The 9,068-nt window shown below is 43.7% G+C and overlaps 1 protein-coding gene across 4 annotated transcripts in view; it reads left to right on the plus strand.

Moving 5' to 3' along the window:
* LOC126933035 (pleckstrin homology domain-containing family B member 2-like) overlaps positions 1–9,068 on the plus strand; it is a 74,984-nt gene that overhangs the window by 25,405 nt on the left and 40,511 nt on the right. The window lies entirely within an intron of this gene.

Below are 9,068 nucleotides of genomic sequence, written 5' to 3' on the forward strand. Positions count from 1 at the left end.
CATGTGCACAACGTGCAGGTTTGTTACATATGTATACATGTGCCATGTTGGTGTGCTGCACCCATTAACTAGTCATTTACATTAGGTGTATGTCCTAATGCAATCCCTCCCCCCTCCCCCTACCCCAAGACAGGCCCCAGTGTGTGATGTTCCCCACCTTGTGTCCAAGTGTTCTCACTGTTCAGTTCCCACCTATGAGTGAGAACATGCGGTGTTTGGTTTTTTTGTCCTTGCGATAGTTTGCTCAGAATGGTGGTTTCCAGCTTCATCCATGTCCCTACAAAGGACATGAACTCATCCTTTTTTTATGGCTGCATAGTATTCCATGGTGTATATGTGCCACATTTTCTTAATCCAGTCTATCATTGATGGACATTTGGGTTGGTTCCAAGTCTTTGCTATTGTGAATAGTGCCCCAGTAAACATACATGTGTATGTATCTTTTTAGCAGCATGATTTATAATCCTTTGGGTATGTGCCCAGTAATGGGATGGCTGGGTCAAATGGTATTTCTAGTTCTAGATCCTTGAGGAATCGCCACACTGTCTTCCACAATGGTTGAACTAGTTTACAGTCCCACCAACAGTGTAAAAGTGTTCCTATTTCTCCACATCCTCTCCAGCACCTGTTGTTTCCTGACTTTTTAATGAGCGCCATTCTAACTGGTGTGAGATGGTATCTCACTGTGGATTTGATTTGCGGTTCTCTGATGACCAGTGATGATGAACATTTTTTCATGTGTCTGTTGGCTGCATAAATGTCTTCCTTTGAGAAGTGTCTGTTCATTGCCTTTGCCCACTTTTTGATGGAGTCATCATGCTCTTTTTCATTATTAGATTCATAGTGGGTAATAGGCATAGTTGAAATAAAATGACCAGAAAAGCAAGAAAGTAAAGAGTGAGGAAACTCAGTTCCTAGGGCTCCTGTGACAAATGGCTGAACACTGAGTGACGGAAATGGCAGAAATTCATTGCCTCACAGTTCCAGAGGCTGCAAGTCTGGAATCAGTGTGTCAGCAGGTCCTTGCTCCCTCTGAGATGCTGCGTAGGATTCTTTCTTGCCTCTTCCTGGCTTCTAGTGGTTTCTGGTAGTCCTTAGTGTTCCTTGGCTGGCAGCCACATCACTCCGGTCTCTGCCTCTTTTGTCACATGGCTGCCTTCTGCTGTGTCTGTGTCCAGAATTCTCTTTTCTTGCAAAGGACACCAATCATAATGGATTAAGGACCCACCTTCATTCTCTGTGACCTTATCTTAATTTGATTCCATATGCAAATATCCTGTTTCCAAATAAGGTCCCATTCCAGGGTACTGGGGTTTAGGATTTATGCATATCTTTTTCATGAGGACGTAATTCAACCCGTAATAGAGACCTTTGAGAAATACGGTGAAATGGATTAGATCATCTTCCCTCAGGGGAAAACATTTCAATGATGTGACCAAATAAAGAAGTTTGATCTCAAGCACAAACTACAAACAGCTAAAGAAAGAAATAGATGATTCTACTGAGGTGTTTTTTAATCCTACCCGAATCCCGGAAGCAGTAACTGGATAAGTTAATTAAATCTTGCAAATTTTCAGTATTAGCCTGTAGTCTGGAGTGATGCTGATTAAGTGTAAGTTACTTTTTGAAAAAGCTAAGGAAAAAAGTTATTGAGAATGTGATGTCCTTGGGGCCTCGGCAGAGGCTGGACGATTTTCCCAGGACTCATCATTGCAGGGCACTGAAAGGCACTTCTGAAGCTCACAGGAGTTGGGTAATTTTCTGGCTGGTGAAGTGAGCACTAGCATGGGACATTCAAAGGAATATGCTCAGAAGAGAGTGTAGGACCCAGATTTTTCAGAAAAGACTTACTCATTCTCAGAAGAGATTTCCTTCTCTTCTAGCCCTCTGCCCTCATATTACAGAATGTTGATTGTGAGGGTAACACCTAGCCATCAAACTGTTGCTGGGCTGGACTGAGGTGGAACAGGGTGGAACTACCAGTTGATACCAGATTAGGTAGGAAGAGTGTCAGGGAGAAATAACTCATACTTTATGAAAGCAAACAAGTTTTATGTATCACTTCCCATGTTAAACACGAGCAGGATGTAAGGAAGTGGCTTGGCAACTGTGCAGATATACCATGAAGGAAAAATAAGAAAAGGAAAATGCAGCCTCAGGAAAAGCTCCTAGAGTGGAGGGAAATAAAACCCAAGGAACAGAAGCAGAGTCTTCAGGAATGCTTTCCTGGCCACCATATTTAAAATTACATCTCCCTGTCCCCATACACACTCACCAGCTACCAGCTGTTTCTCTTGTTCATCATCTGCTTTCATTAGAATATATGCTGTGTGAGGGCAGAGATTTACGTTTCTTTTCTCCTCTTTTGTGTCTGTTGCTGTCAAGAGGGTGCCATTCACATTATCATCTGAGGAAAGTGGTCTTCCCTTGCATACAACCCCAAACGAAAAGTGAATCACTGGCATGGAGGGAAAGACTGGAGATACTCTCAGTGAGGGGAAAAAGATGAAAAGATCAGAGATACGTTGGACTAAAAAAAGTTCAGAAAGATTATTGATGTTCATAAAGTATAGAACCCAAAAGAGGTAATTAGAAATTCAGGGCAAGAGAAATGTTCTGAAATAATCGAACAGAATTTGCAGACCAAAGGCCACAGTAGACTCTTCCACCTGAAATGACAACAAAATCTATATAAGATACATGAATAATCCAGTATGATACCCTTTAGCAAAGTGAATGACAATGGAATGCTGCATACAAAATCAGTTGGGGAATTTTGCAACTTAACTGCATTCCATAGAAAGCCAGAGCACTTGGCTGGGCACGGTGGCTCACGCTTATAATCCCAGCACTTTGGGAGGCCAAGATGGATGGATCACCTAAGGTCAGGAGCTCGAGACCAGCCTGGCCAACATGGTGAAACCTCGTCTCTACTAAAAATACAAAAATTAGCTGGGCGTGGTGGTGGGCACCTGTAATCCCAGCTGCTCGGAGGCTGAGGCAGGAGAATTGCTTGAACCTGGGAGGCAGAGATTGCGGTGAGCCAAGATCGTGCCACTGCACTCCAGCCTGGGTGACAGAACGAGACTCCATCTCAAAAAAAAAAAAAAAAAAGCGAGAACACTTGAAAATAAATGAATGCGGCCGGGCGCGGTGGCTCAAGCCTGTAATCCCAGCACTTTGGGAGGCCGAGACGGGCGGATCACGAGGTCAGGAGATCGAGACCATCCTGGCTAACACGGTGAAACCCCGTCTCTACTAAAAAAAAAATACAAAAAACTAGCCGGGCGAGGTGGCAGGCGCCTGTAGTCCCAGCTACTCGGGAGGCTGAGGCAGGAGAATGGTCTAAACCCGGGAGGCGGAGCTTGCAGTGAGCTGAGATCCGGCCACTGCACCCCAGCCTGGGCGACAGAGCAAGACTCTGTCTCAAAAAAAAAAAAAAAAAAAAAAAAAGAAGAATGCATCTTTCAACTCAGGGAGATAGTAAAATGAGAATAAAACAAAAGGAATTGATGAAGATAAGAGGGATAGGGTCAGTAAAAAAAGTAAGAGGTAAAGGAGTGAGGGAGTGCTCAAGAGAACGCTTTTTTTGTTTTTTGAGATGGAGTTTTGCTCTTGTCGCCTAGGCTAGAGTGCAATGGCGTAATCTCCACTCATTGCAACCTCTGCCCCCTGTGTTCAAGCAGTTCTCCTGCCTCAGCCTCTGGAGTAGCTGGAATTACAGGCATGTGCCACCACGCCCGGCTAATTTTGTGTTTTTAGTAGAAGCTTGGTTTTACCACGTTGACCAGGCTGGTCTCAAACTCCTGACCTCAGGTGATCACCTACCTCGACCTCCCAAAGTGCTGGGGTTACGGGTGTGAGCCACCGTGCCCAAGTGAGAGACCGCTTTTTGTGTATCAATTAAGAAAGCTCTTGTGATACTTAAGATTCAGATATCTAGTTTCTTTGACAATATAGTGGAAAGTAGGTAGGTATAGAGATTGTTAGAATAGTTTTGCAGGGCCATTTGGCAATACCTGCTGAAATAAATTATGTTTATATCCTTTGATGTGGCATTTTCAGTCTTTGGAATTTGCCCTATGGAAATGTCTACATAAGAGTGCAAGGGTAATAGGGATGTTAATAGCATTCTTTTCTTCTTTTTTTTTTTTCTTGAGATAGAGCCTCTCTCTGTCATCCAGGCTGGAGTCCACTGGTGTGATCTTGGCTCACTATAGCCTCGACCTCCCAGGAGCAAGCCATTCTCCCACCTCAGCCTCCCAAGTAGCTGGGACTATAAGCATGTGCCACCAGCTAATGTTTGTATTTTTTGTAGAGCTAGGATTTCACTATGTTGCCCAGGCTGGTTTTGAACTCCTGGGCTCAAGTGATCTCCCTGCCTTGGCCTCCTGAAGTACTGGGATTACAGGCATGAGGCACTACATTCGGTCTCCAGCATTCTTTTTAATGTTGAAAATTGCTAATAATCTAAATTTACTTGTATCATGGAATATTACATAGCTGTTAAAAAGGAAGAAGATCTGTGTGTATGCCATGAACTGACAAAGCAAGTGGCAGTGCATTTCACATTTATTAAAAAGTAAAGTAAAAAATATAGTATAGATTATGTTTTAAATATTATGTATCTATTATGGATGTAATTTTAAAAAATATGTATTCCTAGTGCATGTCTCAAGCGGTTTGGGGCAAGGCCTGAAGACCTGTTCTTTAAACAGATCTTTTCAGGAATTCTGATGCCAACTCTGGTTTGAGAATCATTGAAATACTGGATTGCCTTAAATAAAGTACCCTTTTTCTTTTCTCCAGGGCCTGGAAATTTACACTCCAGGATTCTAGGACAAACACAGTAAGTTGCTAATGGCAATCACCTATAATTTTTTTTTTTTTTTTGACAAGGTATCACTCTTTCACCCAGGCTTGAGTGCAGTGGTGCTATCTCAGCTCACTGCAGCTTCTACCTCCGGGCTGAAATGGTCCTCCCACCTCAGCCCCCCCTTCCCAGTAGCTGGGACTATAGGCCCATGCTGCCGTGCCTAGCTTATTTAGAAAAACGTTTTTGTGGAGATGAGGTCTCACTATGTTACCCATGCTGGTATCAAACTCCTGGGCTCAAGTGATCCTCCCACTTTCACCTCCCAAAGTGTTGGGATTACAGGCATGAGCCACCACACCTGGCCACCAGTAATGTTTTCACATGGTCTTATGTAACAATTGGAGAATGGGGAAAATGGGCTTCTTGGCCATCCAGCTGTGAATGGGCAGGTAGCACTGGGCAGGCACCTTTCACTAACAGTGAGCAAGCTGGGTTTGCCAAACGTTTTTGGCAGGAAGCACCCTCCTCACACAAGCATGCTTGTTCCAGTGTTGCTTTCTAGAAACGTTTGTATTTCTCAAAGTTCTGCAACACTTTGAATTCTGCTGTGGTTTGCAGTAAAGGCTTAGAAAGAACTGCAGGATCCTTTTCATGCATGGGAGCTCAGCCTTGTGAAACAAACATTTTTGTGACTTGTACTTGTCTCTCGTCCTGTTTCTGGCCTTAGGAGGTCACTGAGACAGTGAACCTCATTTGTAAGAGCCTTGTAATGCCATCTTTATCTGTCAGGGATCAAGGGAGTGTTACTGTGGTCAGAGTTTTCATTCTTTAGATGGGATTTTCCCTTCCTTTATCTTTGTAAGAAAAGAAAAGGTGGATCAAGCTTACAGAAGAATGTGTGCATGTGGGAGAAGAAAGTAAAAGGCTTAATACCCAAGCGTCAGTGTTCTCTTCTTTTGTTAGCACAACACAACTTCATTCTAAGCTTACTCTGCAGCTGCGGTTACCTTTTCTTCATGAAAATCCTTTTTTTGGGGTAAAATTAGTATTAACGATCCATATAGTTAAGGGCAAGCTCCACAAATGATTCTTTGTGTGAAATTTTTTTTTTTTTTTTTTTGAGACAGTCTTGCTCTGTCGCCCAGGCTGGAGTGCAGTGGAGCGATCTTGGCTCACTGCAACCTTTGCTTCCCAGGTTCAAGCAGTTCTCCTTTCTCAGCCTCCTAAATAGCTGGGATTACAGGAGCACGCCACCACACCCAGCTAGTTTTTGTATTTTGAGTAGAGATGGGGTTTCACCATGTTGGTCAGGCTGGTCTTGAACTCCTGACCTCGTGATCTGCCCATCTCGGCGTCCCAAAATCCTGGGATTACAGGCGTGAGCCATTGCACCTGGCCACATTTTTTTTTTTTTTTTTTTTTTTTTTTTTTTTTAAGCGCTAACATGTTTTTCTTTAAATTACATTGGGGAGTAATTTAATGAAGAATTTTGTTTTTTAAGGTAAAAAACAGACTGTGTATAGGACATATCTCTGATACATTTTAGATTGTAGGGTTTTTATTTGCGAATAAAGGACTGTTGAGAGTGCTGTAACATCTTTATTTCTTTGGAGACAGAGTCTCGCCCTGTTGCCTGGGCTGGAGGGCAGTGACTTGATCTTGGCTCACTGCAGTCTGGAGCTCCTGGGCTCAAGTGATCCTTGAGATTGAGCTCCTTGAATAGCTGGGGCCATAAGCACCATGCCCAGTTAATTTCTTGTTGTTTGTAGAGATGGGCTCTCCCTCTGTTGCCTAGGCTGGCCTTGGAACTCCTGGGCTCTAGCGATCCTCTCACCCAGCCTCCCAAAGTGTTGGGATTACAGATGTGAGCCATTGCACCTGGCCTGAAGTAACATCTTTTAAAAGGCATTGGGTAACAGTGGGGTCTCTGAGTGCCTTCCTGGCTGTGAGAGCTGTAATCCTGTTAGGGGTTGAGTGAGGACCACTTCGCTCCTGCATTTAGAGGATACCAGAGTAGGGCTGGGGGCCCCCACTGGACCGGGAAAGTTTTTCCTATTTTGCAGAGAGCTATATATCTTTTTGTCTTTTAAAAATTTTAATTTGCTAAATAAAAGGGACAATGCACAGCATCATTGAGCACGCAGGTGCTGGGAAGCTGTCCTGCCCTCACCCTCTCCTCTCTCCCACAGGCGTATGTAGGCTCTGCAGTCCTGACTGATGAGACATCCGTGGTTTCCTCACCTCCACCATACACAGCCTATGCTGCACCGGCCCCTGAGGTAGGGAGAACCCTGAGCCTTCAGGTGAGGGAAGCTTGGGGTCTCTGCCGCTGTCCTGCTTTGTTTTTTGAATGAAATTAGAAATGTACTCTAAACCTTTTCTTCTTAAAACAGATGATTTCTTACCAACTTTTGTTTTCATGAAATAAAGCAACTATTTTATATAGTTCAGCACATTGTAATGTGCTGTATTAATGTGTAACAAGTTTTTAAGATAGATCTAAAAATGCATCATGTTAATGATAGTTGCTTTGGGTAATGAGATTTTGATGATCTGTAGTTCATATGGAATGAATTACTTGAATTCTCCTTACAGTCAGAAAAAAATGCTATATTTGGGGGAAAATAACCCTTACAAAAATCATGTCAAATACTTTGGGATGTCCTCTTGTTGGGGTGCTTGGGGTGCTGACTGAGCTGATTTGTATGTAAGTCTGTTGTGTGGAACATGCTGCTGCTGCTTTTTTTTTTTTTTTTTTTTTTTTTCTTTGAGACGGAGTTTTGATCTTCTTGCCCAGGCTGGAGTGCAGTGGCACTATCTCGGCTCACTGCAATCTCTGCCTCCCGGGTACAAGCGGTTCTCCTGCCTCAGCCTCCCGAGTAGCTGGGATTACAGGTGCTTGCCACCATTCCTGGGTAATTTTTTGTATTTTTAGTAGAGGTGGGGTTTCACCATGATGGCCAGGCTGCTCTCGAACTCCTGACCACAGGTGATCCACCTGCCTCTGCCTCTCAAAGTGCTGGGATTACAGGCGTGAGCCACGGCGCCTGGCTGGCACTTGTAAACTTTCTACGCTCACTTACTCTAGTTCCTTTTTCTGTAGATTCTTTGGGGTATACTACATAGGCAATCATGTCATCTACAAGTAGGAACAGTTTTCTTTGTAACCTGTATGCCTTCTGTTTCCTTACCTTGCCTTATTGCCTTGGTTAGACCTTCAGATATTATGTTGAATAGCAGTAGTGAGAGAAGACATCCTTGCCTCGTTCCTGATTTTAGGGGGGATGTATTCAGTGTTTTTCTTTTTTTTTTTTTTTGAAATAGAGTCTCACTGTGTCGCCCAGGCTGGAGTGCAGTGGCATGATCTCGGCTTACTGCAAGCTCCACCTCCCGGGTTCACGCCATTCTCCTGCCTCAGCCTCCCGAGTAGCTGGGACTACAGGCACCTGCCACCACGCCCGGCTAAATTTTTTTTTTTTTTTTGCATTTTTAGTAGAGATGGGATTTCACCATGTTAGCCAGGGTGGTCTCAATCTCCTGACCTCGTGATCCACCCACCTCTGCCTCCCAAAGTTTTGGGATTATAGGCGTGAGCCACCGCGTCCGGCCAATGTATTCAGTTTTAAGTATACATTCATTTAGTAGTAATGTACTGTTTAATTCAGTATTTAATTAGTATTGAATTTAGTTTTACATATGCATTTATTTAGTATTTAATGCATTCATTAAGTATGCTGTTAGCTGGAGGTTTTTTACATTTATTCTTCATCAGGTTTAGGAATTCCCTTTTTCTAGTTTTCCAGGAGTGTTTATCGTGATGGGTGTCAGTTGCCTTCCTGCCCCTCTCCCCTCCCCTCCCCTCCCCTCCTGTCCTCTCCCCTCCCCTCCTGTCCCCTCCCCTGCCCTGCCCTCCGAGATGAAGACTCACTCTCTTGCCCAGGATGGAGTGCAATGGTACTATCATTAGCTCACTTCAGCCTGGAATTCCCTGGGCTGAGGCAATCATCCTGCCTCAGCCTCTTGAGCCACCATGGCTGCAAAAAAAATTTTTTTTTTTTTTTTTGTAGAGACAGGGTCTTGCTCTGTTTCCCAGGGTGGTCTTGAACTCCTGGCCTCAAGTGATCCTCCTGCTTCGGCCTCCCAAAGTGATTTTGTTAAATACATTTTTCTACAGTAATTAATATGATTGTGAGGTTTTGTTTTTCTTTTTAGCCTGCTAATATGGTGGATTCTAGTGTTTGGCTTTCACATA

The sequence above is a fragment of the Macaca thibetana genome, chromosome 12, assembly GCF_024542745.1.
Source record: "Macaca thibetana thibetana isolate TM-01 chromosome 12, ASM2454274v1, whole genome shotgun sequence".
In the NCBI taxonomy this organism is placed as follows: domain Eukaryota; kingdom Metazoa; phylum Chordata; class Mammalia; order Primates; family Cercopithecidae; genus Macaca; species Macaca thibetana.